Here is a 22,976-nt window from a genome sequence, read left to right as displayed (position 1 = left end):
ATTATAATAATATTACAAATTTTGAAAATGTATTAAAAATAATATTGAAATATTATAATTATAAATCTTTTATTTTTTTTCTATTTTTTTTCGACTAAACTAAATTCCGGTTGGGATTATTCGTCAATATGTATTGATTGAAAAAATAAAATAAAAAATTAATTATTTTAAAAGTTTTAAATAAACAAAAGTTTTATTGTATTAATTAATATAATATAATATATATTACACATGAATTATATTCGAATGCCAAAAAATAATAGCTGTATAAATTGTCTACTTAGTGAAGAGTCGGTGCAGATGGAAATTTTATATAACAATAGCCACCTACAATAGAAAAAGTCAACAATGCATTCTAACAATACGTAACGAATTGTTTTTTTTTTTTAAACTCTTTCCGCCCTGTGGGCACTAAGAGGGCCTCTTTTAGTAGGCCCATTATGGGTTCGGCCAGGCCTACAATGGGGCGACCGGGTGGTGAGGGACGGGGCCCGACATATCCGAACGGACCACCCCCCGAAAAATTCCTGGGGATTATTCGACCCGTTCGGATTCGATCCCGGGTCCCCCAGAGCGGTAGGCTGCCACCTTCACCGCTCGGCCATCCGGCCGTCCGTAACGAATTGTTAGAATGTATTGTTTGGAACGCGTGAGGTATTATGATTCCGTCATATTTTTACGTCACGCGTTACGAAAAACATTAATCGGTTTGAAATATTTCACAAAGGATTATTTTATTATAATAATGTTCATTAGAAACAGGATTACTTTATGATTTTTAAGTTAAAATAATGCTTTCTGTTTTCTAATAAATAAAATTATAGAAATGTCGAATCATTCATTTATTCTAAAGTAATATTATCTGTATTTTTGAAAATCCAAAGTGGAATTTGTAATGATTGTGGCCCTTTGCACGCCAAGTAATGCTATCAGAATGTCTTACAGTCAGAGCCGGCCCCACCGTAAAACGAACAGAGCAGTCGCTCCAGGCGCTAAATCCTATATGGCACCTCAGTGATAAAGAAAATGATAAAAAAAAATTTGTTTTCACTTTTCGGTATTTAGCTTGCGAGCGTCTGGCCAGTATGCGAATGGCCTTATCTGTTGAGATGCGTGCGGGAAAAGTGCATGGGCGAAGTTCCATCCCCGCCTCAGTTACATCACCAGCGTTGTCGCCACGAGCGCTGCCGTTTTAGTTGGCTAGTCCATTTCGAAGCGCCAGCACTGCCGAGCGTGTTCCCGCGCTTTCTACGTGAATTTCACTTGTCAGCTGACGTGTGAATAAGTATTTTGTTATTCGTTAAGATATACGTGTCCATCCCATAAAACTTATAGACAACGACAAAAATCAAATGTTTGGAGGTCCGACGCGGCTCTATTGCCCGTTGGCGGGTCAGAAGTGGTTACACAAACGTGACATCTTCCCAAATTCGTTTGTGACGTGTTCATTTTATAGAGTACCTAGATATGAGAGTAGCGACACACGGCTCATCGCCGCTGTGTTCTGTCGACTGTCATCACGTGTTCTATGTGTTTTTATTAAGAAATGACGATTATTTTAGTTCAATAAAGCACTTTTAGGAATAAAATGCTTTATTAAACTAAAAAAAGTTGTCATTTCTTAATGCAAACCCTTAGACCACTTGATGACAATTGACAGAACATGGCGGCGATGACTCGTGTGTCGCTACTCTGAGATATAGGGGTGCATATACTTTTGGAATCAAACTGATCCAAGATCACTTCGATCGTTCAAATTGTGTATACAAAGGAACTACTGCGATCCGATCAATCTCTATTTGCGTATACAAACGCCATCTAGGATCAACTGGATCGCGATCAAACTAATCCGAGCGGAGGATAGGATCGTTTGGATCGATAAGAGATTAAAGATGGCGTCTTCCATGGTTGAAGTTAAGTTTACAGTAAATAACTAAGAAACACGTTGAATTGTTGACAAGGAAACTTATTTAAAACTTATAAATGACAAGTAAAAACATCATTATTAAAATGTCCGATAAACTGAGATGAAAAAATAAGTATTTAAAAACAATTTTGCTAGATTGTACAGCAAGAATGTATGGCGTGCACTTTTACCTTTTCTGCAAGTTTTATTTTTAATTTTGTAAAATTTTTATTTAAATTTTATTTTGTGGAAAACAATTTTATTCACAGAGTAATACGATTTAAAAATTCGTACGAATGAGCACAAACAATTTTGTCAAATAAACGATAATTCATAACAGCGTATGTCGTTTAGTACCAACTACTGTTTTAATATCGAGGGATAAAATGGATTATTTTAATTTAATTAATTTATCCTTGTTAGTTAACATATACAGAGTTTCAAAGATATTATACGTATAATATTTTTAAAAATCAGTATATGTTAACTAACAAGCAGAGACTATTATTAACTAACAAATGTTTGTTGCCATCTTCGATCCTACTTGTATATTTTCTGCTATGACAGAAGCTATCTGTATCACGTGACAAGGGCTGATCCAATTTTACAGATCGATCCATACAAAACGAAAAGTATATGCACCCTAGGTTCTGTAAGCCAGATTATAGGCAATGGCGCATGCGCTTTACAGAGCACCAATTTTATTCGGTTTAGCTGGTGGAAGTTACACACGTATAACGCTTCCAACAGTTTTATCTTTTAGCCACTGGTAGGAGCTATCTGACTAAGTGAATTGTTTAAGATTTAAAAAGTAAAGAGTATTCAATGTTATTTTTATGTACAAAACGTTTGCAAAGTTATATTTAATTACAGTATAATTAAAAGAAAATTATAATTATATTGACAGATTTTCAGACATAAAATCTTTAGAATTTTATCACTTTTAGATGTTTTTCATAATATTAAAATTATTAACAATTTTTCCAAGCGTGTTTTAATTTTTTAAATGAAGTCAATTTTATGGGAAATTTTGTGATTTATCTAAATTACGTAGCGAATCGCAATATTTATATTCGTGCCCGGACTATATTGACAAGTAACTTTTAGACATAAAACACATTATTTATTTATTTAGCGTATGGCTACACATCTAATTCAAAAAAGAACAAATCATAAATGAAGAACACAAATCAAAAAGAAAAAAACACAAATCATAAATATAAATCTAAGTTAGAAATATAGTTTAAAGCACTTTCAGTCACAATCAGGAAGTCACTCAGTTGTCCCGGAAAAGATCTTACTGGACAATCTTCCAAAATATGGTGTATAGTCTGTCTTTCAGCACCACAGTCACACTGCGGGATGCAACTTTTCCCCACCTAAAAAGACTGTCCCTGCACAACCCATGTTTGGTCCGAATCCGATTTAACACACTCCAAAGATTTCTGGATAACTCAAATCCAGGTGGTCGCTTTGTGATACAAGGAAGTTGTCGGCTGTCCACCGGAGAGACATCAGCCCAGAGCCTTTTCCAAGATTCAGTGAGGTTGAAATTATTGGAATGCAGGGATTTAGCTCTTAATAGGGGGGGTGTCTTGATTTAAGCCGGTTTATGCTGAGGTCATCAATATCCTGATGAATCGGGAGTTGTGGATTAGATAATATTTTCCTATATTCCCTGAGCAGAGTGCTATCCGTTCGGAGTGTAGATGGAGGGATATGGCTCAGAATAGGTAACCAATGGATAGGAGTTGATTTGAGAGTACCTGTTATGATACGTAGGGTAGTATTTAGTTGGGCATCCAGTTTATTAATGTGAGTACTGTTCATCCATACCGGTGCACAGTATTCCGCTGCAGAGAAAACCAAGCCAAGAGCAGTGATCCGTAAGGTGGACGGCGAAGAACCCCATGTGGTTCCACATAACCTTTGGAGGATGTTGTTTCTGGTATTAACCTTGGCAGCCAAATTCATCAGATGTGTTTTAAAGGATAAAGTTCTATCCAGAGTGACACCAAGATATTTCGGGTTCTTATTATATTTCAGTAAATTATTGTCAAAATAAATCTTTAATTCTTCATTTGCCAGCTTGTTATTAAGGTGAAAGCATGTAGCTTCAGTTTTTGTCTTACTCAGTTGAAGTCTCCACTCGGCGAAAATATTGTCCTAAGATTGATAAGTCCTCCGTCAGGATCTTTTCAGTAATTGCAAGGTCTTTATGTCTCGTGGCAATCACCCAATCGTCTGCATATCCAAATTTCCTTGCCTTCGTTTGAGGCAGATCAGCTATGTAAAGACTAAAGAGCAGTGGTGCCAGGACAGAACCCTGAGGTAGGCCATTATTTAGTTTTCTTATCCTACTTCTCAAATTTCCCATGACAACTTGAAAGGGTCGGTTACTTAACATCTCATCAATTATTTTAACCATTTTTAAACAGGGTATCACTCGGAGCAGCTTATAGATTAAGCCATGCCGCCAGACAGTATCATATGCTGCAGTAAGATCGATGTATACTGCAGATGTTTTTAATTGCCTTTGATATCCAGCCTCTACAAAAGTAGTAAAGGCTAGTACCTGGTCTGTACAGCTCCTATTCGGTCGAAAGCCAGCCTGTTCAACCGGAATATTCTCAAAAATTGTCTTGCTCAATCTGTTGTAAAAAAGTCTCTCTAAAAGCTTATACATCACACTCAAGAGTGAGATAGGTCGATAGCTCTCTGGTCTATCATTAGGTTTTCCAGGTTTCAGGATAGCTATGATTTTAGCTTGTTTCATAGCGAAAGGAACATTACCTTTCTGTAGGATGTCAGTAAAGAAGCGAGCCAGCCATTGCTTAGTGTACTTGCCACTGTGTAACAGGAATTCAGGATGGACACCATCATTTCCAGGGGCTTTGCCAGCTTTTATTTGTTTAAGGGCAGCAGAGATTTCTTCAGTAACAAAGGGTAGTGAATACGCTGTATCATTTTTACATTTAGCTTTGATGGACGTAAGCTCTTTTTTAATCTTACTGGTGAATTCACGATCTCTAGAAGCTCTAGATATATTTAGTATGTGTCCTGCGATACTATTTGGAGTAATCAAGTTTTCTCTACTTGGTTTGACAGTTGCTCCTCCCAATCTTCTGAGCAGGGACCACGCCTTTCTACTTGACTTTGTAAAATCCAAATTTTGTACAGTGTTTATCCATCTAAGGTGCCTGGCATTATCTAAGCTATGGAGTAGTTCATCCCCTATCTCAAGGTCACCAGATTCTAGGAACTTCCTATATAGTAATTCACTTTTTTCACTCCATCCTGGGATATAAATCTTGCGGTATCCTCTAGGTATACATTTTTTGGCTACACTAAACAGTGCTCCAACAAACCTTTTAAAGTTGTTTGATGTAGGTGGGGTCCATCCCAAACATTTGTCAAGATCCTCTGAGAACAAAGTCCAGTTAGCCTTGTTAAAATTCCATCTTGCGCGTGGTATACTATTTACTATAGGAATACTAAGTCCAATTCCGATAATTATTGGACGGTGCTGGCTATGTGGGAATTGATTTAAAACTGTGCGTGTAGCTGATAACGGTTGTCTATTTTCATCTGTAGACACAAAGCACAAGTCAGGGTTATATTCACAACCCCAAGCGCTGGACCTAAAGGTGCATTGATCTTTAGCATCAAACAGAAGATAAAGATTATTTTCCTCTGCCCATTTAAATACCATGTCACCATTTTTATTAGTGTTGCGATATTTCCAGAGTTCATGGTGGCTGTTGAAGTTTCCCAAATAGACAGCAGGATGAGGTAATTGTGGTATGACGTGTTGTGGCCAAGTTGTAGCTGGGGGTTTATAGATATTGCTGATTGTAATTTGGCCAACCTGTATAGTGACCACATGAATGTTATCGTCAGTGGTTGCTTTACAAAACAGGACATCCTCAATGTCACTACGGGCATATGTTGCAGTGCCGTATGTTTTGTGGTAGGTTGAGCCAATTAGTTCAAAACCAAGAATCACACCTCTTGTCTGAAGTTGGTATTCATTCTCAGTATGAGTCTCTTGAATTACAACTATGTCAATTTCATTGTCCTTCAGAATCCTATGTAAGTATTGGCATTTTGCTCGACTAATGCCTTCAATATTAATTTGACATATCTTAATTTGAGGACCGAGGTCTTTGGTGCTATGGCTCTTATAAGGGCCTTTGTAATGAGGAGACATAAGTAGTTTAAATAGTTAAAAAAGAAAGAGAGAGACGATGTGTATTGATTGTGTATGTCTGTTGAGCGCAGTTTTTCGACCACGGAGAGAATTCATACATTGGCCAGGAACACTGGGTCGGAAGAAAAATTGTAGCTAGAGTTGCTTTCGATAGAAAAAGAGCTTTCTAAATACGTCGATGGAGTTGCGACCAGCGACTTTTATGATAAAGTAATTAACGACTTTGCGGAAAAAATCGCCGAATAGAATTAGTTTATAAAAAATTTAAAAAAAACAGTTTTTCGATCATTGTTTGTATCGTATCAATTTGTATTATGTATGTATTATTTGTATTTTACAACTAAAATACATAAATTGTTTATTTTTGTCATTTCCAGTATTTGTTTAAAACTTTTATGGAAATGTCATGTACCGGACAGGTCTGACTCGTTACGAAAGAGGCGAGAAAACGGTTAATTTACAGAATAATTTATTAGTTTAAAAAGACATAGGTAAAAGACGTTTGTAGTCGGACACCCATTGTTTATATCAAACTGCCAGGCAGAAACTATAAACCGCGGAAGGAAGTCGTCCTACGATCGGTGGAAGATCGAATTCATCTTCTATTTTGACTTTTCTCTGGCTCCAGGTAAGAGTCTCGTTACGCTTAGTAACCAGGGACCATCACTCGGGAAGCGTGATTGAGGGACAGTGACCAATCAAATGGAGAAAGAAAGAACGGAGATTGATATAATCTTTGACAATCTCACCACGCACGTACGAATGGACCCAAGATCATTACTAACGCGCAATTAACTGATTGCCCCTGGAAGTCGGCTTCTTACAGAAACACAGCTTCCCTATCATCAAACGTCACGGCACGCCACTGATATTTAGTAATTTAAAATATAAATAACTTATTTAAAATGCATAAGACGTTAGTTAGGAATTATTAACATTTATTATCAGTCATGTCGTTGTCGTTGGCAGCACGATTCTCTCAATGTTTATATCACTGTGATAAGAATGGATTTTTGAGAGAAATTTATATTATTATTTAAACTTCTTGTACCGAAGCAGCATATACATGCTAACAGAGAAGAGTATCGTTTGTTCGCAAGGTTCTAGGACCTTGGTTTGTTTGAACGTTTGTACATCTGCTTCCGCCATTATTTTTGAACTTGTGGCGGATCTCGGGGAAAGCCTGAAGCGACTCAAGCTTCTTTGAAAAAGCGATTTAAGCTGAGCCGGTTGTTGGTAGTTAAACCGGTTTAACGTTAAGACAGTTGGTTCATATTTCATACCTTAAGCTGGCTTAAAATATACAGTGTGAATAGGGTGTAACACCTTGGTTTTGGTTGACTTCGATTATCGTCGGTTTCGGTTTTCCTCTTTTTTTTTTTTTTTTTTTTTGTCTCGGTTTTCATCGGTTGCCTGGGATTTTGTCGGCTTGTTCACGTGACCTTGGTGCTAATTTTGCAAAACCATGCGTTTTCCTGCTCAGTGTGACGTTGTTTCTCGTTGTGTGAGCATTACCGTGCGTATCTAGCCAAACAATGGGCGTATTCAAAATCTCAGCGTGTTTCTTGCAAACTGCAAACATTTTTTTCAGTGCTCAATACACCAGCAAACAACATGGCAGCCACCACGAGGCTCCTAAGAGCTCTATTTTGCGTTGGGAATTTTGAATTTATTTTTATTTGTTGATGAATAAACATTGAATAAATTAAGATTAGGTTAGTACATTACATTAATAGAATATTTTAATATACTAGTATATTTACGTAAGACATCACATAATTTTTTTTAGTTGTTAAAGTGTAATCTTAGGATTGATTAATTATTGAAAACTCCTACGGAAATTTAAAAAATCTTCATCGTTATTTCTATTTTTGAAATATTCATTTTTCATTAAGCTGTTCTCATTAAATTAGTTCAAAAATATATTTAACGTAACGTAAAAGTTCACATCATTCTCCAGTTTTATTGTTTTTTTCTCCCGAAATTTCCGACAGTCAGCGTTTGTGTTTTCTAGAAAACGCCAGCAGTTGTGTCACTTCTGACAGCATCTCACTGGCTTGATGCTGAGATTTGAATATACCCAATTTCATTGCTTTCCTTTCTTTTCCTTTTAGCTCCATCATGGGAAATGCATGTTAAATGTTCAATTATTCTTTACATTAGTCTTTTATATTTATTTTATATTAATTTGTTATTGTTTATTGTTTTTATTATTAAACACTATATTTTTTCTCTATAAAATGTGTTTTGGTATGTATTTGGAGTGTCTAGAACGAAATAATTGGATTTACATTGATTCGTATGGAAATAATTGCTTCGATTTTCGTCGGTTTCGGATTTCGCCGAATATTTTCAGATGGATTATCGACGAAAACGAAGGTATCACTGTAATTTGAAAAAAAATAAGATGATAATTAACAATTTACTTTCTTCCAGTATGTTTTGTTTATCGAGATGTACAGGATGTTCATAAAAGTTGAAAGAATTGGTATATTTGAATGCGGTTTGCATAAAAGTTACTCTCACGAAGAGGGATTTTTCTGGGTAGAGAGAAAGAAAATAGTTCAAATTTTTGTCAATAAAGGGTACTAAATGCAAGAAAATCACTGGAATTCACCGGGAAAATTACGTTTATTTGCATACAGGCAAATGTTTACACTTACACGCATATCACAGCACTACAGCACTTGTTCTATGTGTCCACCATCACCACAAATAACAGTTTGCAAGCGAGTGACAACACCGTTAACTGCAGCATGTAGCAGATTCGGATGGATGCAGGAGATTTCGTGGCGAATGGCGTTGTATAACTGCACTAAAGAAGATGGGCAATTGTGGTACACTCGGGACTTAACGTAACCCCATAGCCAAAATCAATGGTTGTTAAATCTGGGGAACGAAAAGGCCATTCATTTGTACAATGACAGCTGATTAATCGTTCTTCAGTAAAGGTTCTCAAGAACGTCTTCATTTGGTTACGATGTGAGGAGGAGCCCCGTCTTGCATGAATGTCACAGTGTCAAAAACATTATGTTCCTTGCAAATGATACGGAAGAAAGTGACGGTATCACTTTCTCCTGTAGCATTTGCAAGTAACGCGTTCTAGTAATTGAGCACGTTTTCAAGCCTAAGTTTTTACAGGGCTCTTCAAAAAAAAAGTCCACAATTATGGATGCAGTAAAACCACAGCAAACAGTACCACGTGGCTCCTCAGTGTAAGCATGTGAATACTCCTTTGCCCTTGTTCTACAGTTATGAGCAGAGCCGGATTTAACAATCATAGGTCCGTGGGCACAAATACAATGCGGGCCCTCCAAGAGTAGGCAAATTTGATGACATAAAAAAATTTAAATAAAATACTGTACATTCAACTAGATTTCAACTAGGAATATGTACATTTCATTTAAAAATAAGGTTATTGTAAACATAGATATATTTTATCACGTAAAACTAATTATTCTTATATAATTAAAATATACCTATGTAAAATTTTTTTCCCGAAATTTTCCGATATGTTTCATTGGTTTTATACCGGGTTTGGTTTTCACTGCCTATGGCACAAATCATTAGGTCACACTAAATGTCCTGGTAACAGACAAAAAAAAATGTTAAAACATAGTTTTGTGACAGCCCCTATTTTGTGAAGGCCCTGGGCACCGGCCTTAAATGCCCTTATGTAAATCCGGCACTGCCAACTATAGTTCTTCAGTCTAACGCTCTCCAGCTGAGCTATTTCGGCGCTTTTAGTTTTCGTTTCAGCGTTACTTACCTGCAACTATACACGGTAAAAAATGCTCCGATAATCGCACTTTATCTGAGACCAAAAAAACAACAAACATTTACGTCGTTACTGACTAACGCAAAAGTGAGAGTTTCGGCTGTTTTACATGTATAATTTGAGCAAAAAATATATTCGATTGCCGAAACCCGGGATCGAACCAGGGACCTTTAGATCTTCAGTCTAACGCTCTCCCAGCTGAGCTATTTCGGCGCTTTTAGTTTTCGTTTCAGCGTTATTTACCTGCAACTATACGCAATAAAAAATGCTCCGATAATCGCACTTTATCTGAGACCTAAAAAACAACAAACATTTACGTCTTTACTGACTAACGCAAAAGTGAGAGTTTCGGCTGTTTTACATGTATAATTTGAGCAAAAAATATATTCGATTGCCGAAACCCGGGATCGAACCAGGGACCTTTAGATCTTCAGTCTAACGCTCTCCCAGCTGAGCTATTTCGGCGCTTTTAGTTTTCGTTTCAGCGTTATTTACCTGCAACTATACGCGGTAAAAAATGCTCCGATAATCGCACTTTATCTGAGACCAAAAAAACAACAAACATTCACGTCTTTACTGACTAACGCAAAAGTGAGAGTTTCGGCTGTTTTACATGTATAATTTGAGCAAAAAATATATTCGATTGCCGAAACCCGGGATCGAACCAGGGACCTTTAGATCTTCAGTCTAACGCTCTCCCAGCTGAGCTATTTCGGCGCTTTTAGTTTTCGTTTCAGCGTTATTTACCTGCAACTATACGCGGTAAAAAATGCTCCGATAATCGCACTTTATCTGAGACCAAAAAAACAACAAACATTTACGTCTTTACTGACTAACGCAAAAGTGAGAGTTTCGGCTGTTTTACATGTATAATTTGAGCAAAAAATATATTCGATTGCCGAAACCCGGGATCGAACCAGGGACCTTTAGATCTTCAGTCTAACGCTCTCCCAGCTGAGCTATTTCGGCGCTTTTAGTCTTCGTTTCAGCGTTATTTACCTGCAACTATACGCGGTAAAAAATGCTCCGATAATCGCACTTTATCTGAGACCAAAAAAACAACAAACATTTACGTCTTTACTGACTAACGCAAAAGTGAGAGTTTCGGCTGTTTTACATGTATAATTTGAGCAAAAAATATATTCGATTGCCGAAACCCGGGATCGAACCAGGGACCTTTAGATCTTCAGTCTAACGCTCTCCCAGCTGAGCTATTTCGGCGCTTTTAGTCTTCGTTTCAGCGTTATTTACCTGCAACTATACGCGGTAAAAAATGCTCCGATAATCGCACTTTATCTGAGACCAAAAAAACAACAAACATTTACGTCTTTACTGACTAACGCAAAAGTGAGAGTTTCGGCTGTTTTACATGTATAATTTGAGCAAAAAATATATTCGATTGCCGAAACCCGGGATCGAACCAGGGACCTTTAGATCTTCAGTCTAACGCTCTCCCAGCTGAGCTATTTCGGCGCTTTTAGTCTTCGTTTCAGCGTTATTTACCTGCAACTATACGCGGTAAAAAATGCTCCGATAATCGCACTTTATCTGAGACCAAAAAAACAACAAACATTTACGTCTTTACTGACTAACGCAAAAGTGAGAGTTTCGGCTGTTTTACATGTATAATTTGAGCAAAAAATATATTCGATTGCCGAAACCCGGGATCGAACCAGGGACCTTTAGATCTTCAGTCTAACGCTCTCCCAGCTGAGCTATTTCGGCGCTTTTAGTCTTCGTTTCAGCGTTATTTACCTGCAACTATACGCGGTAAAAAATGCTCCGATAATCGCACTTTATCTGAGACCAAAAAAACAACAAACATTTACGTCTTTACTGACTAACGCAAAAGTGAGAGTTTCGGCTGTTTTACATGTATAATTTGAGCAAAAAATATATTCGATTGCCGAAACCCGGGATCGAACCAGGGACCTTTAGATCTTCAGTCTAACGCTCTCCCAGCTGAGCTATTTCGGCGCTTTTAGTCTTCGTTTCAGCGTTATTTACCTGCAACTATACGCGGTAAAAAATGCTCCGATAATCGCACTTTATCTGAGACCAAAAAAACAACAAACATTTACGTCTTTACTGACTAACGCAAAAGTGAGAGTTTCGGCTGTTTTACATGTATAATTTGAGCAAAAAATATATTCGATTGCCGAAACCCGGGATCGAACCAGGGACCTTTAGATCTTCAGTCTAACGCTCTCCCAGCTGAGCTATTTCGGCGCTTTTAGTCTTCGTTTCAGCGTTATTTACCTGCAACTATACGCGGTAAAAAATGCTCCGATAATCGCACTTTATCTGAGACCAAAAAAACAACAAACATTTACGTCTTTACTGACTAACGCAAAAGTGAGAGTTTCGGCTGTTTTACATGTATAATTTGAGCAAAAAATATATTCGATTGCCGAAACCCGGGATCGAACCAGGGACCTTTAGATCTTCAGTCTAACGCTCTCCCAGCTGAGCTATTTCGGCGCTTTTAGTCTTCGTTTCAGCGTTATTTACCTGCAACTATACGCGGTAAAAAATGCTCCGATAATCGCACTTTATCTGAGACCAAAAAAACAACAAACATTTACGTCTTTACTGACTAACGCAAAAGTGAGAGTTTCGGCTGTTTTACATGTATAATTTGAGCAAAAAATATATTCGATTGCCGAAACCCGGGATCGAACCAGGGACCTTTAGATCTTCAGTCTAACGCTCTCCCAGCTGAGCTATTTCGGCGCTTTTAGTCTTCGTTTCAGCGTTATTTACCTGCAACTATACGCGGTAAAAAATGCTCCGATAATCGCACTTTATCTGAGACCAAAAAAACAACAAACATTTACGTCTTTACTGACTAACGCAAAAGTGAGAGTTTCGGCTGTTTTACATGTATAATTTGAGCAAAAAATATATTCGATTGCCGAAACCCGGGATCGAACCAGGGACCTTTAGATCTTCAGTCTAACGCTCTCCCAGCTGAGCTATTTCGGCGCTTTTAGTCTTCGTTTCAGCGTTATTTACCTGCAACTATACGCGGTAAAAAATGCTCCGATAATCGCACTTTATCTGAGACCAAAAAAACAACAAACATTTACGTCTTTACTGACTAACGCAAAAGTGAGAGTTTCGGCTGTTTTACATGTATAATTTGAGCAAAAAATATATTCGATTGCCGAAACCCGGGATCGAACCAGGGACCTTTAGATCTTCAGTCTAACGCTCTCCCAGCTGAGCTATTTCGGCGCTTTTAGTCTTCGTTTCAGCGTTATTTACCTGCAACTATACGCGGTAAAAAATGCTCCGATAATCGCACTTTATCTGAGACCAAAAAAACAACAAACATTTACGTCTTTACTGACTAACGCAAAAGTGAGAGTTTCGGCTGTTTTACATGTATAATTTGAGCAAAAAATATATTCGATTGCCGAAACCCGGGATCGAACCAGGGACCTTTAGATCTTCAGTCTAACGCTCTCCCAGCTGAGCTATTTCGGCGCTTTTAGTCTTCGTTTCAGCGTTATTTACCTGCAACTATACGCGGTAAAAAATGCTCCGATAATCGCACTTTATCTGAGACCAAAAAAACAACAAACATTTACGTCTTTACTGACTAACGCAAAAGTGAGAGTTTCGGCTGTTTTACATGTATAATTTGAGCAAAAAATATATTCGATTGCCGAAACCCGGGATCGAACCAGGGACCTTTAGATCTTCAGTCTAACGCTCTCCCAGCTGAGCTATTTCGGCGCTTTTAGTCTTCGTTTCAGCGTTATTTACCTGCAACTATACGCGGTAAAAAATGCTCCGATAATCGCACTTTATCTGAGACCAAAAAAACAACAAACATTTACGTCTTTACTGACTAACGCAAAAGTGAGAGTTTCGGCTGTTTTACATGTATAATTTGAGCAAAAAATATATTCGATTGCCGAAACCCGGGATCGAACCAGGGACCTTTAGATCTTCAGTCTAACGCTCTCCCAGCTGAGCTATTTCGGCGCTTTTAGTCTTCGTTTCAGCGTTATTTACCTGCAACTATACGCGGTAAAAAATGCTCCGATAATCGCACTTTATCTGAGACCAAAAAAACAACAAACATTTACGTCTTTACTGACTAACGCAAAAGTGAGAGTTTCGGCTGTTTTACATGTATAATTTGAGCAAAAAATATATTCGATTGCCGAAACCCGGGATCGAACCAGGGACCTTTAGATCTTCAGTCTAACGCTCTCCCAGCTGAGCTATTTCGGCGCTTTTAGTCTTCGTTTCAGCGTTATTTACCTGCAACTATACGCGGTAAAAAATGCTCCGATAATCGCACTTTATCTGAGACCAAAAAAACAACAAACATTTACGTCTTTACTGACTAACGCAAAAGTGAGAGTTTCGGCTGTTTTACATGTATAATTTGAGCAAAAAATATATTCGATTGCCGAAACCCGGGATCGAACCAGGGACCTTTAGATCTTCAGTCTAACGCTCTCCCAGCTGAGCTATTTCGGCGCTTTTAGTCTTCGTTTCAGCGTTATTTACCTGCAACTATACGCGGTAAAAAATGCTCCGATAATCGCACTTTATCTGAGACCAAAAAAACAACAAACATTTACGTCTTTACTGACTAACGCAAAAGTGAGAGTTTCGGCTGTTTTACATGTATAATTTGAGCAAAAAATATATTCGATTGCCGAAACCCGGGATCGAACCAGGGACCTTTAGATCTTCAGTCTAACGCTCTCCCAGCTGAGCTATTTCGGCGCTTTTAGTCTTCGTTTCAGCGTTATTTACCTGCAACTATACGCGGTAAAAAATGCTCCGATAATCGCACTTTATCTGAGACCAAAAAAACAACAAACATTTACGTCTTTACTGACTAACGCAAAAGTGAGAGTTTCGGCTGTTTTACATGTATAATTTGAGCAAAAAATATATTCGATTGCCGAAACCCGGGATCGAACCAGGGACCTTTAGATCTTCAGTCTAACGCTCTCCCAGCTGAGCTATTTCGGCGCTTTTAGTCTTCGTTTCAGCGTTATTTACCTGCAACTATACGCGGTAAAAAATGCTCCGATAATCGCACTTTATCTGAGACCAAAAAAACAACAAACATTTACGTCTTTACTGACTAACGCAAAAGTGAGAGTTTCGGCTGTTTTACATGTATAATTTGAGCAAAAAATATATTCGATTGCCGAAACCCGGGATCGAACCAGGGACCTTTAGATCTTCAGTCTAACGCTCTCCCAGCTGAGCTATTTCGGCGCTTTTAGTCTTCGTTTCAGCGTTATTTACCTGCAACTATACGCGGTAAAAAATGCTCCGATAATCGCACTTTATCTGAGACCAAAAAAACAACAAACATTTACGTCTTTACTGACTAACGCAAAAGTGAGAGTTTCGGCTGTTTTACATGTATAATTTGAGCAAAAAATATATTCGATTGCCGAAACCCGGGATCGAACCAGGGACCTTTAGATCTTCAGTCTAACGCTCTCCCAGCTGAGCTATTTCGGCGCTTTTAGTCTTCGTTTCAGCGTTATTTACCTGCAACTATACGCGGTAAAAAATGCTCCGATAATCGCACTTTATCTGAGACCAAAAAAACAACAAACATTTACGTCTTTACTGACTAACGCAAAAGTGAGAGTTTCGGCTGTTTTACATGTATAATTTGAGCAAAAAATATATTCGATTGCCGAAACCCGGGATCGAACCAGGGACCTTTAGATCTTCAGTCTAACGCTCTCCCAGCTGAGCTATTTCGGCGCTTTTAGTCTTCGTTTCAGCGTTATTTACCTGCAACTATACGCGGTAAAAAATGCTCCGATAATCGCACTTTATCTGAGACCAAAAAAACAACAAACATTTACGTCTTTACTGACTAACGCAAAAGTGAGAGTTTCGGCTGTTTTACATGTATAATTTGAGCAAAAAATATATTCGATTGCCGAAACCCGGGATCGAACCAGGGACCTTTAGATCTTCAGTCTAACGCTCTCCCAGCTGAGCTATTTCGGCGCTTTTAGTCTTCGTTTCAGCGTTATTTACCTGCAACTATACGCGGTAAAAAATGCTCCGATAATCGCACTTTATCTGAGACCAAAAAAACAACAAACATTTACGTCTTTACTGACTAACGCAAAAGTGAGAGTTTCGGCTGTTTTACATGTATAATTTGAGCAAAAAATATATTCGATTGCCGAAACCCGGGATCGAACCAGGGACCTTTAGATCTTCAGTCTAACGCTCTCCCAGCTGAGCTATTTCGGCGCTTTTAGTCTTCGTTTCAGCGTTATTTACCTGCAACTATACGCGGTAAAAAATGCTCCGATAATCGCACTTTATCTGAGACCAAAAAAACAACAAACATTTACGTCTTTACTGACTAACGCAAAAGTGAGAGTTTCGGCTGTTTTACATGTATAATTTGAGCAAAAAATATATTCGATTGCCGAAACCCGGGATCGAACCAGGGACCTTTAGATCTTCAGTCTAACGCTCTCCCAGCTGAGCTATTTCGGCGCTTTTAGTCTTCGTTTCAGCGTTATTTACCTGCAACTATACGCGGTAAAAAATGCTCCGATAATCGCACTTTATCTGAGACCAAAAAAACAACAAACATTTACGTCTTTACTGACTAACGCAAAAGTGAGAGTTTCGGCTGTTTTACATGTATAATTTGAGCAAAAAATATATTCGATTGCCGAAACCCGGGATCGAACCAGGGACCTTTAGATCTTCAGTCTAACGCTCTCCCAGCTGAGCTATTTCGGCGCTTTTAGTCTTCGTTTCAGCGTTATTTACCTGCAACTATACGCGGTAAAAAATGCTCCGATAATCGCACTTTATCTGAGACCAAAAAAACAACAAACATTTACGTCTTTACTGACTAACGCAAAAGTGAGAGTTTCGGCTGTTTTACATGTATAATTTGAGCAAAAAATATATTCGATTGCCGAAACCCGGGATCGAACCAGGGACCTTTAGATCTTCAGTCTAACGCTCTCCCAGCTGAGCTATTTCGGCGCTTTTAGTCTTCGTTTCAGCGTTATTTACCTGCAACTATACGCGGTAAAAAATGCTCCGATAATCGCACTTTATCTGAGACCAAAAAAACAACAAACATTTACGTCTTTACTGACTAACGCAAAAGTGAGAGTTTCGGCTGTTTTACATGTATAATTTGAGCAAAAAATATATTCGATTGCCGAAACCCGGGATCGAACCAGGGACCTTTAGATCTTCAGTCTAACGCTCTCCCAGCTGAGCTATTTCGGCGCTTTTAGTCTTCGTTTCAGCGTTATTTACCTGCAACTATACGCGGTAAAAAATGCTCCGATAATCGCACTTTATCTGAGACCAAAAAAACAACAAACATTTACGTCTTTACTGACTAACGCAAAAGTGAGAGTTTCGGCTGTTTTACATGTATAATTTGAGCAAAAAATATATTCGATTGCCGAAACCCGGGATCGAACCAGGGACCTTTAGATCTTCAGTCTAACGCTCTCCCAGCTGAGCTATTTCGGCGCTTTTAGTCTTCGTTTCAGCGTTATTTACCTGCAACTATACGCGGTAAAAAATGCTCCGATAATCGCACTTTATCTGAGACCAAAAAAACAACAAACATTTACGTCTTTACTGACTAACGCAAAAGTGAGAGTTTCGGCTGTTTTACATGTATAATTTGAGCAAAAAATATATTCGATTGCCGAAACCCGGGATCGAACCAGGGACCTTTAGATCTTCAGTCTAACGCTCTCCCAGCTGAGCTATTTCGGCGCTTTTAGTCTTCGTTTCAGCGTTATTTACCTGCAACTATACGCGGTAAAAAATGCTCCGATAATCGCACTTTATCTGAGACCAAAAAAACAACAAACATTTACGTCTTTACTGACTAACGCAAAAGTGAGAGTTTCGGCTGTTTTACATGTATAATTTGAGCAAAAAATATATTCGATTGCCGAAACCCGGGATCGAACCAGGGACCTTTAGATCTTCAGTCTAACGCTCTCCCAGCTGAGCTATTTCGGCGCTTTTAGTCTTCGTTTCAGCGTTATTTACCTGCAACTATACGCGGTAAAAAATGCTCCGATAATCGCACTTTATCTGAGACCAAAAAAACAACAAACATTTACGTCTTTACTGACTAACGCAAAAGTGAGAGTTTCGGCTGTTTTACATGTATAATTTGAGCAAAAAATATATTCGATTGCCGAAACCCGGGATCGAACCAGGGACCTTTAGATCTTCAGTCTAACGCTCTCCCAGCTGAGCTATTTCGGCGCTTTTAGTCTTCGTTTCAGCGTTATTTACCTGCAACTATACGCGGTAAAAAATGCTCCGATAATCGCACTTTATCTGAGACCAAAAAAACAACAAACATTTACGTCTTTACTGACTAACGCAAAAGTGAGAGTTTCGGCTGTTTTACATGTATAATTTGAGCAAAAAATATATTCGATTGCCGAAACCCGGGATCGAACCAGGGACCTTTAGATCTTCAGTCTAACGCTCTCCCAGCTGAGCTATTTCGGCGCTTTTAGTTTTCGTTTCAGCGTTATTTACCTGCAACTATACGCGGTAAAAAATGCTCCGATAATCGCACTTTATCTGAGACCAAAAAAACAACAAACATTTACGTCTTTACTGACTAACGCAAAAGTGAGAGTTTCGGCTGTTTTACATGTATAATTTGAGCAAAAAATATATTCGATTGCCGAAACCCGGGATCGAACCAGGGACCTTTAGATCTTCAGTCTAACGCTCTCCCAGCTGAGCTATTTCGGCGCTTTTAGTCTTCGTTTCAGCGTTATTTACCTGCAACTATACGCGGTAAAAAATGCTCCGATAATCGCACTTTATCTGAGACCAAAAAAACAACAAACATTTACGTCTTTACTGACTAACGCAAAAGTGAGAGTTTCGGCTGTTTTACATGTATAATTTGAGCAAAAAATATATTCGATTGCCGAAACCCGGGATCGAACCAGGGACCTTTAGATCTTCAGTCTAACGCTCTCCCAGCTGAGCTATTTCGGCGCTTTTAGTCTTCGTTTCAGCGTTATTTACCTGCAACTATACGCGGTAAAAAATGCTCCGATAATCGCACTTTATCTGAGACCAAAAAAACAACAAACATTTACGTCTTTACTGACTAACGCAAAAGTGAGAGTTTCGGCTGTTTTACATGTATAATTTGAGCAAAAAATATATTCGATTGCCGAAACCCGGGATCGAACCAGGGACCTTTAGATCTTCAGTCTAACGCTCTCCCAGCTGAGCTATTTCGGCGCTTTTAGTCTTCGTTTCAGCGTTATTTACCTGCAACTATACGCGGTAAAAAATGCTCCGATAATCGCACTTTATCTGAGACCAAAAAAACAACAAACATTTACGTCTTTACTGACTAACGCAAAAGTGAGAGTTTCGGCTGTTTTACATGTATAATTTGAGCAAAAAATATATTCGATTGCCGAAACCCGGGATCGAACCAGGGACCTTTAGATCTTCAGTCTAACGCTCTCCCAGCTGAGCTATTTCGGCGCTTTTAGTCTTCGTTTCAGCGTTATTTACCTGCAACTATACGCGGTAAAAAATGCTCCGATAATCGCACTTTATCTGAGACCAAAAAAACAACAAACATTTACGTCTTTACTGACTAACGCAAAAGTGAGAGTTTCGGCTGTTTTACATGTATAATTTGAGCAAAAAATATATTCGATTGCCGAAACCCGGGATCGAACCAGGGACCTTTAGATCTTCAGTCTAACGCTCTCCCAGCTGAGCTATTTCGGCGCTTTTAGTCTTCGTTTCAGCGTTATTTACCTGCAACTATACGCGGTAAAAAATGCTCCGATAATCGCACTTTATCTGAGACCAAAAAAACAACAAACATTTACGTCTTTACTGACTAACGCAAAAGTGAGAGTTTCGGCTGTTTTACATGTATAATTTGAGCAAAAAATATATTCGATTGCCGAAACCCGGGATCGAACCAGGGACCTTTAGATCTTCAGTCTAACGCTCTCCCAGCTGAGCTATTTCGGCGCTTTTAGTCTTCGTTTCAGCGTTATTTACCTGCAACTATACGCGGTAAAAAATGCTCCGATAATCGCACTTTATCTGAGACCAAAAAAACAACAAACATTTACGTCTTTACTGACTAACGCAAAAGTGAGAGTTTCGGCTGTTTTACATGTATAATTTGAGCAAAAAATATATTCGATTGCCGAAACCCGGGATCGAACCAGGGACCTTTAGATCTTCAGTCTAACGCTCTCCCAGCTGAGCTATTTCGGCGCTTTTAGTCTTCGTTTCAGCGTTATTTACCTGCAACTATACGCGGTAAAAAATGCTCCGATAATCGCACTTTATCTGAGACCAAAAAAACAACAAACATTTACGTCTTTACTGACTAACGCAAAAGTGAGAGTTTCGGCTGTTTTACATGTATAATTTGAGCAAAAAATATATTCGATTGCCGAAACCCGGGATCGAACCAGGGACCTTTAGATCTTCAGTCTAACGCTCTCCCAGCTGAGCTATTTCGGCGCTTTTAGTCTTCGTTTCAGCGTTATTTACCTGCAACTATACGCGGTAAAAAATGCTCCGATAATCGCACTTTATCTGAGACCAAAAAAACAACAAACATTTACGTCTTTACTGACTAACGCAAAAGTGAGAGTTTCGGCTGTTTTACATGTATAATTTGAGCAAAAAATATATTCGATTGCCGAAACCCGGGATCGAACCAGGGACCTTTAGATCTTCAGTCTAACGCTCTCCCAGCTGAGCTATTTCGGCGCTTTTAGTTTTCGTTTCAGCGTTATTTACCTGCAACTATACGCGGTAAAAAATGCTCCGATAATCGCACTTTATCTGAGACCAAAAAAACAACAAACATTTACGTCTTTACTGACTAACGCAAAAGTGAGAGTTTCGGCTGTTTTACATGTATAATTTGAGCAAAAAATATATTCGATTGCCGAAACCCGGGATCGAACCAGGGACCTTTAGATCTTCAGTCTAACGCTCTCCCAGCTGAGCTATTTCGGCGCTTTTAGTCTTCGTTTCAGCGTTATTTACCTGCAACTATACGCGGTAAAAAATGCTCCGATAATCGCACTTTATCTGAGACCAAAAAAACAACAAACATTTACGTCTTTACTGACTAACGCAAAAGTGAGAGTTTCGGCTGTTTTACATGTATAATTTGAGCAAAAAATATATTCGATTGCCGAAACCCGGGATCGAACCAGGGACCTTTAGATCTTCAGTCTAACGCTCTCCCAGCTGAGCTATTTCGGCGCTTTTAGTCTTCGTTTCAGCGTTATTTACCTGCAACTATACGCGGTAAAAAATGCTCCGATAATCGCACTTTATCTGAGACCAAAAAAACAACAAACATTTACGTCTTTACTGACTAACGCAAAAGTGAGAGTTTCGGCTGTTTTACATGTATAATTTGAGCAAAAAATATATTCGATTGCCGAAACCCGGGATCGAACCAGGGACCTTTAGATCTTCAGTCTAACGCTCTCCCAGCTGAGCTATTTCGGCGCTTTTAGTCTTCGTTTCAGCGTTATTTACCTGCAACTATACGCGGTAAAAAATGCTCCGATAATCGCACTTTATCTGAGACCAAAAAAACAACAAACATTTACGTCTTTACTGACTAACGCAAAAGTGAGAGTTTCGGCTGTTTTACATGTATAATTTGAGCAAAAAATATATTCGATTGCCGAAACCCGGGATCGAACCAGGGACCTTTAGATCTTCAGTCTAACGCTCTCCCAGCTGAGCTATTTCGGCGCTTTTAGTTTTCGTTTCAGCGTTATTTACCTGCAACTATACGCGGTAAAAAATGCTCCGATAATCGCACTTTATCTGAGACCAAAAAAACAACAAACATTTACGTCTTTACTGACTAACGCAAAAGTGAGAGTTTCGGCTGTTTTACATGTATAATTTGAGCAAAAAATATATTCGATTGCCGAAACCCGGGATCGAACCAGGGACCTTTAGATCTTCAGTCTAACGCTCTCCCAGCTGAGCTATTTCGGCGCTTTTAGTTTTCGTTTCAGCGTTATTTACCTGCAACTATACGCGGTAAAAAATGCTCCGATAATCGCACTTTATCTGAGACCAAAAAAACAACAAACATTTACGTCTTTACTGACTAACGCAAAAGTGAGAGTTTCGGCTGTTTTACATGTATAATTTGAGCAAAAAATATATTCGATTGCCGAAACCCGGGATCGAACCAGGGACCTTTAGATCTTCAGTCTAACGCTCTCCCAGCTGAGCTATTTCGGCGCTTTTAGTTTTCGTTTCAGCGTTATTTACCTGCAACTATACGCGGTAAAAAATGCTCCGATAATCGCACTTTATCTGAGACCAAAAAAACAACAAACATTTACGTCTTTACTGACTAACGCAAAAGTGAGAGTTTCGGCTGTTTTACATGTATAATTTGAGCAAAAAATATATTCGATTGCCGAAACCCGGGATCGAACCAGGGACCTTTAGATCTTCAGTCTAACGCTCTCCCAGCTGAGCTATTTCGGCGCTTTTAGTTTTCGTTTCAGCGTTATTTACCTGCAACTATACGCGGTAAAAAATGCTCCGATAATCGCACTTTATCTGAGACCAAAAAAACAACAAACATTTACGTCTTTACTGACTAACGCAAAAGTGAGAGTTTCGGCTGTTTTACATGTATAATTTGAGCAAAAAATATATTCGATTGCCGAAACCCGGGATCGAACCAGGGACCTTTAGATCTTCAGTCTAACGCTCTCCCAGCTGAGCTATTTCGGCGCTTTTAGTCTTCGTTTCAGCGTTATTTACCTGCAACTATACGCGGTAAAAAATGCTCCGATAATCGCACTTTATCTGAGACCAAAAAAACAACAAACATTTACGTCTTTACTGACTAACGCAAAAGTGAGAGTTTCGGCTGTTTTACATGTATAATTTGAGCAAAAAATATATTCGATTGCCGAAACCCGGGATCGAACCAGGGACCTTTAGATCTTCAGTCTAACGCTCTCCCAGCTGAGCTATTTCGGCGCTTTTAGTTTTCGTTT

The 22,976-nt window shown here is 38.7% G+C and overlaps 42 non-coding genes across 42 annotated transcripts; all 42 read right to left on the bottom strand.

The window, feature by feature from the left end:
• Positions 1–10,034: 10,034 nt before the first annotated feature.
• Positions 10,035–10,107, bottom strand: TRNAF-GAA (transfer RNA phenylalanine (anticodon GAA)). Its single transcript has one exon. It is a non-coding gene; the product is annotated as a tRNA-Phe (tRNA).
• Positions 10,108–10,286: 179 nt separating this feature from the next.
• On the bottom strand, positions 10,287–10,359 carry TRNAF-GAA (transfer RNA phenylalanine (anticodon GAA)). Its single transcript has one exon. It is a non-coding gene; the product is annotated as a tRNA-Phe (tRNA).
• Positions 10,360–10,538: 179 nt separating this feature from the next.
• TRNAF-GAA (transfer RNA phenylalanine (anticodon GAA)) lies at positions 10,539–10,611 on the bottom strand. The gene has a single exon. It is a non-coding gene; the product is annotated as a tRNA-Phe (tRNA).
• A 179-nt stretch (positions 10,612–10,790) lies between these two features.
• Positions 10,791–10,863, bottom strand: TRNAF-GAA (transfer RNA phenylalanine (anticodon GAA)). The gene has a single exon. It is a non-coding gene; the product is annotated as a tRNA-Phe (tRNA).
• A 179-nt stretch (positions 10,864–11,042) lies between these two features.
• On the bottom strand, positions 11,043–11,115 carry TRNAF-GAA (transfer RNA phenylalanine (anticodon GAA)). Its single transcript has one exon. It is a non-coding gene; the product is annotated as a tRNA-Phe (tRNA).
• A 179-nt stretch (positions 11,116–11,294) lies between these two features.
• TRNAF-GAA (transfer RNA phenylalanine (anticodon GAA)) lies at positions 11,295–11,367 on the bottom strand. The gene has a single exon. It is a non-coding gene; the product is annotated as a tRNA-Phe (tRNA).
• Positions 11,368–11,546: 179 nt separating this feature from the next.
• On the bottom strand, positions 11,547–11,619 carry TRNAF-GAA (transfer RNA phenylalanine (anticodon GAA)). The gene has a single exon. It is a non-coding gene; the product is annotated as a tRNA-Phe (tRNA).
• A 179-nt stretch (positions 11,620–11,798) lies between these two features.
• On the bottom strand, positions 11,799–11,871 carry TRNAF-GAA (transfer RNA phenylalanine (anticodon GAA)). Its single transcript has one exon. It is a non-coding gene; the product is annotated as a tRNA-Phe (tRNA).
• A 179-nt stretch (positions 11,872–12,050) lies between these two features.
• On the bottom strand, positions 12,051–12,123 carry TRNAF-GAA (transfer RNA phenylalanine (anticodon GAA)). The gene has a single exon. It is a non-coding gene; the product is annotated as a tRNA-Phe (tRNA).
• A 179-nt stretch (positions 12,124–12,302) lies between these two features.
• On the bottom strand, positions 12,303–12,375 carry TRNAF-GAA (transfer RNA phenylalanine (anticodon GAA)). Its single transcript has one exon. It is a non-coding gene; the product is annotated as a tRNA-Phe (tRNA).
• A 179-nt stretch (positions 12,376–12,554) lies between these two features.
• Positions 12,555–12,627, bottom strand: TRNAF-GAA (transfer RNA phenylalanine (anticodon GAA)). Its single transcript has one exon. It is a non-coding gene; the product is annotated as a tRNA-Phe (tRNA).
• Positions 12,628–12,806: 179 nt separating this feature from the next.
• On the bottom strand, positions 12,807–12,879 carry TRNAF-GAA (transfer RNA phenylalanine (anticodon GAA)). Its single transcript has one exon. It is a non-coding gene; the product is annotated as a tRNA-Phe (tRNA).
• Positions 12,880–13,058: 179 nt separating this feature from the next.
• On the bottom strand, positions 13,059–13,131 carry TRNAF-GAA (transfer RNA phenylalanine (anticodon GAA)). The gene has a single exon. It is a non-coding gene; the product is annotated as a tRNA-Phe (tRNA).
• Positions 13,132–13,310: 179 nt separating this feature from the next.
• On the bottom strand, positions 13,311–13,383 carry TRNAF-GAA (transfer RNA phenylalanine (anticodon GAA)). Its single transcript has one exon. It is a non-coding gene; the product is annotated as a tRNA-Phe (tRNA).
• Positions 13,384–13,562: 179 nt separating this feature from the next.
• TRNAF-GAA (transfer RNA phenylalanine (anticodon GAA)) lies at positions 13,563–13,635 on the bottom strand. Its single transcript has one exon. It is a non-coding gene; the product is annotated as a tRNA-Phe (tRNA).
• A 179-nt stretch (positions 13,636–13,814) lies between these two features.
• Positions 13,815–13,887, bottom strand: TRNAF-GAA (transfer RNA phenylalanine (anticodon GAA)). The gene has a single exon. It is a non-coding gene; the product is annotated as a tRNA-Phe (tRNA).
• Positions 13,888–14,066: 179 nt separating this feature from the next.
• TRNAF-GAA (transfer RNA phenylalanine (anticodon GAA)) lies at positions 14,067–14,139 on the bottom strand. The gene has a single exon. It is a non-coding gene; the product is annotated as a tRNA-Phe (tRNA).
• A 179-nt stretch (positions 14,140–14,318) lies between these two features.
• TRNAF-GAA (transfer RNA phenylalanine (anticodon GAA)) lies at positions 14,319–14,391 on the bottom strand. The gene has a single exon. It is a non-coding gene; the product is annotated as a tRNA-Phe (tRNA).
• Positions 14,392–14,570: 179 nt separating this feature from the next.
• On the bottom strand, positions 14,571–14,643 carry TRNAF-GAA (transfer RNA phenylalanine (anticodon GAA)). The gene has a single exon. It is a non-coding gene; the product is annotated as a tRNA-Phe (tRNA).
• Positions 14,644–14,822: 179 nt separating this feature from the next.
• Positions 14,823–14,895, bottom strand: TRNAF-GAA (transfer RNA phenylalanine (anticodon GAA)). The gene has a single exon. It is a non-coding gene; the product is annotated as a tRNA-Phe (tRNA).
• Positions 14,896–15,074: 179 nt separating this feature from the next.
• On the bottom strand, positions 15,075–15,147 carry TRNAF-GAA (transfer RNA phenylalanine (anticodon GAA)). Its single transcript has one exon. It is a non-coding gene; the product is annotated as a tRNA-Phe (tRNA).
• Positions 15,148–15,326: 179 nt separating this feature from the next.
• Positions 15,327–15,399, bottom strand: TRNAF-GAA (transfer RNA phenylalanine (anticodon GAA)). The gene has a single exon. It is a non-coding gene; the product is annotated as a tRNA-Phe (tRNA).
• A 179-nt stretch (positions 15,400–15,578) lies between these two features.
• On the bottom strand, positions 15,579–15,651 carry TRNAF-GAA (transfer RNA phenylalanine (anticodon GAA)). Its single transcript has one exon. It is a non-coding gene; the product is annotated as a tRNA-Phe (tRNA).
• Positions 15,652–15,830: 179 nt separating this feature from the next.
• On the bottom strand, positions 15,831–15,903 carry TRNAF-GAA (transfer RNA phenylalanine (anticodon GAA)). The gene has a single exon. It is a non-coding gene; the product is annotated as a tRNA-Phe (tRNA).
• Positions 15,904–16,082: 179 nt separating this feature from the next.
• Positions 16,083–16,155, bottom strand: TRNAF-GAA (transfer RNA phenylalanine (anticodon GAA)). Its single transcript has one exon. It is a non-coding gene; the product is annotated as a tRNA-Phe (tRNA).
• Positions 16,156–16,334: 179 nt separating this feature from the next.
• Positions 16,335–16,407, bottom strand: TRNAF-GAA (transfer RNA phenylalanine (anticodon GAA)). Its single transcript has one exon. It is a non-coding gene; the product is annotated as a tRNA-Phe (tRNA).
• A 179-nt stretch (positions 16,408–16,586) lies between these two features.
• Positions 16,587–16,659, bottom strand: TRNAF-GAA (transfer RNA phenylalanine (anticodon GAA)). Its single transcript has one exon. It is a non-coding gene; the product is annotated as a tRNA-Phe (tRNA).
• Positions 16,660–16,838: 179 nt separating this feature from the next.
• TRNAF-GAA (transfer RNA phenylalanine (anticodon GAA)) lies at positions 16,839–16,911 on the bottom strand. Its single transcript has one exon. It is a non-coding gene; the product is annotated as a tRNA-Phe (tRNA).
• A 179-nt stretch (positions 16,912–17,090) lies between these two features.
• TRNAF-GAA (transfer RNA phenylalanine (anticodon GAA)) lies at positions 17,091–17,163 on the bottom strand. Its single transcript has one exon. It is a non-coding gene; the product is annotated as a tRNA-Phe (tRNA).
• A 179-nt stretch (positions 17,164–17,342) lies between these two features.
• On the bottom strand, positions 17,343–17,415 carry TRNAF-GAA (transfer RNA phenylalanine (anticodon GAA)). Its single transcript has one exon. It is a non-coding gene; the product is annotated as a tRNA-Phe (tRNA).
• Positions 17,416–17,594: 179 nt separating this feature from the next.
• On the bottom strand, positions 17,595–17,667 carry TRNAF-GAA (transfer RNA phenylalanine (anticodon GAA)). The gene has a single exon. It is a non-coding gene; the product is annotated as a tRNA-Phe (tRNA).
• Positions 17,668–17,846: 179 nt separating this feature from the next.
• TRNAF-GAA (transfer RNA phenylalanine (anticodon GAA)) lies at positions 17,847–17,919 on the bottom strand. Its single transcript has one exon. It is a non-coding gene; the product is annotated as a tRNA-Phe (tRNA).
• Positions 17,920–18,098: 179 nt separating this feature from the next.
• On the bottom strand, positions 18,099–18,171 carry TRNAF-GAA (transfer RNA phenylalanine (anticodon GAA)). The gene has a single exon. It is a non-coding gene; the product is annotated as a tRNA-Phe (tRNA).
• Positions 18,172–18,350: 179 nt separating this feature from the next.
• On the bottom strand, positions 18,351–18,423 carry TRNAF-GAA (transfer RNA phenylalanine (anticodon GAA)). The gene has a single exon. It is a non-coding gene; the product is annotated as a tRNA-Phe (tRNA).
• A 179-nt stretch (positions 18,424–18,602) lies between these two features.
• On the bottom strand, positions 18,603–18,675 carry TRNAF-GAA (transfer RNA phenylalanine (anticodon GAA)). Its single transcript has one exon. It is a non-coding gene; the product is annotated as a tRNA-Phe (tRNA).
• Positions 18,676–18,854: 179 nt separating this feature from the next.
• TRNAF-GAA (transfer RNA phenylalanine (anticodon GAA)) lies at positions 18,855–18,927 on the bottom strand. Its single transcript has one exon. It is a non-coding gene; the product is annotated as a tRNA-Phe (tRNA).
• Positions 18,928–19,106: 179 nt separating this feature from the next.
• Positions 19,107–19,179, bottom strand: TRNAF-GAA (transfer RNA phenylalanine (anticodon GAA)). Its single transcript has one exon. It is a non-coding gene; the product is annotated as a tRNA-Phe (tRNA).
• A 179-nt stretch (positions 19,180–19,358) lies between these two features.
• Positions 19,359–19,431, bottom strand: TRNAF-GAA (transfer RNA phenylalanine (anticodon GAA)). Its single transcript has one exon. It is a non-coding gene; the product is annotated as a tRNA-Phe (tRNA).
• Positions 19,432–19,610: 179 nt separating this feature from the next.
• TRNAF-GAA (transfer RNA phenylalanine (anticodon GAA)) lies at positions 19,611–19,683 on the bottom strand. Its single transcript has one exon. It is a non-coding gene; the product is annotated as a tRNA-Phe (tRNA).
• Positions 19,684–19,862: 179 nt separating this feature from the next.
• On the bottom strand, positions 19,863–19,935 carry TRNAF-GAA (transfer RNA phenylalanine (anticodon GAA)). The gene has a single exon. It is a non-coding gene; the product is annotated as a tRNA-Phe (tRNA).
• A 179-nt stretch (positions 19,936–20,114) lies between these two features.
• Positions 20,115–20,187, bottom strand: TRNAF-GAA (transfer RNA phenylalanine (anticodon GAA)). Its single transcript has one exon. It is a non-coding gene; the product is annotated as a tRNA-Phe (tRNA).
• Positions 20,188–20,366: 179 nt separating this feature from the next.
• Positions 20,367–20,439, bottom strand: TRNAF-GAA (transfer RNA phenylalanine (anticodon GAA)). Its single transcript has one exon. It is a non-coding gene; the product is annotated as a tRNA-Phe (tRNA).
• Positions 20,440–22,976: the final 2,537 nt, after the last annotated feature.

This window comes from Centruroides vittatus, unplaced genomic scaffold (assembly GCF_030686945.1).
Source record: "Centruroides vittatus isolate TY-2023 unplaced genomic scaffold, ASM3068694v2 contig_1476, whole genome shotgun sequence".
NCBI classification, from domain to species: Eukaryota; Metazoa; Arthropoda; class Arachnida; order Scorpiones; family Buthidae; genus Centruroides; species Centruroides vittatus.
Note: the sequence above shows the minus strand (reverse complement) of the source record. Positions and strands in the feature narration are given on the sequence as shown.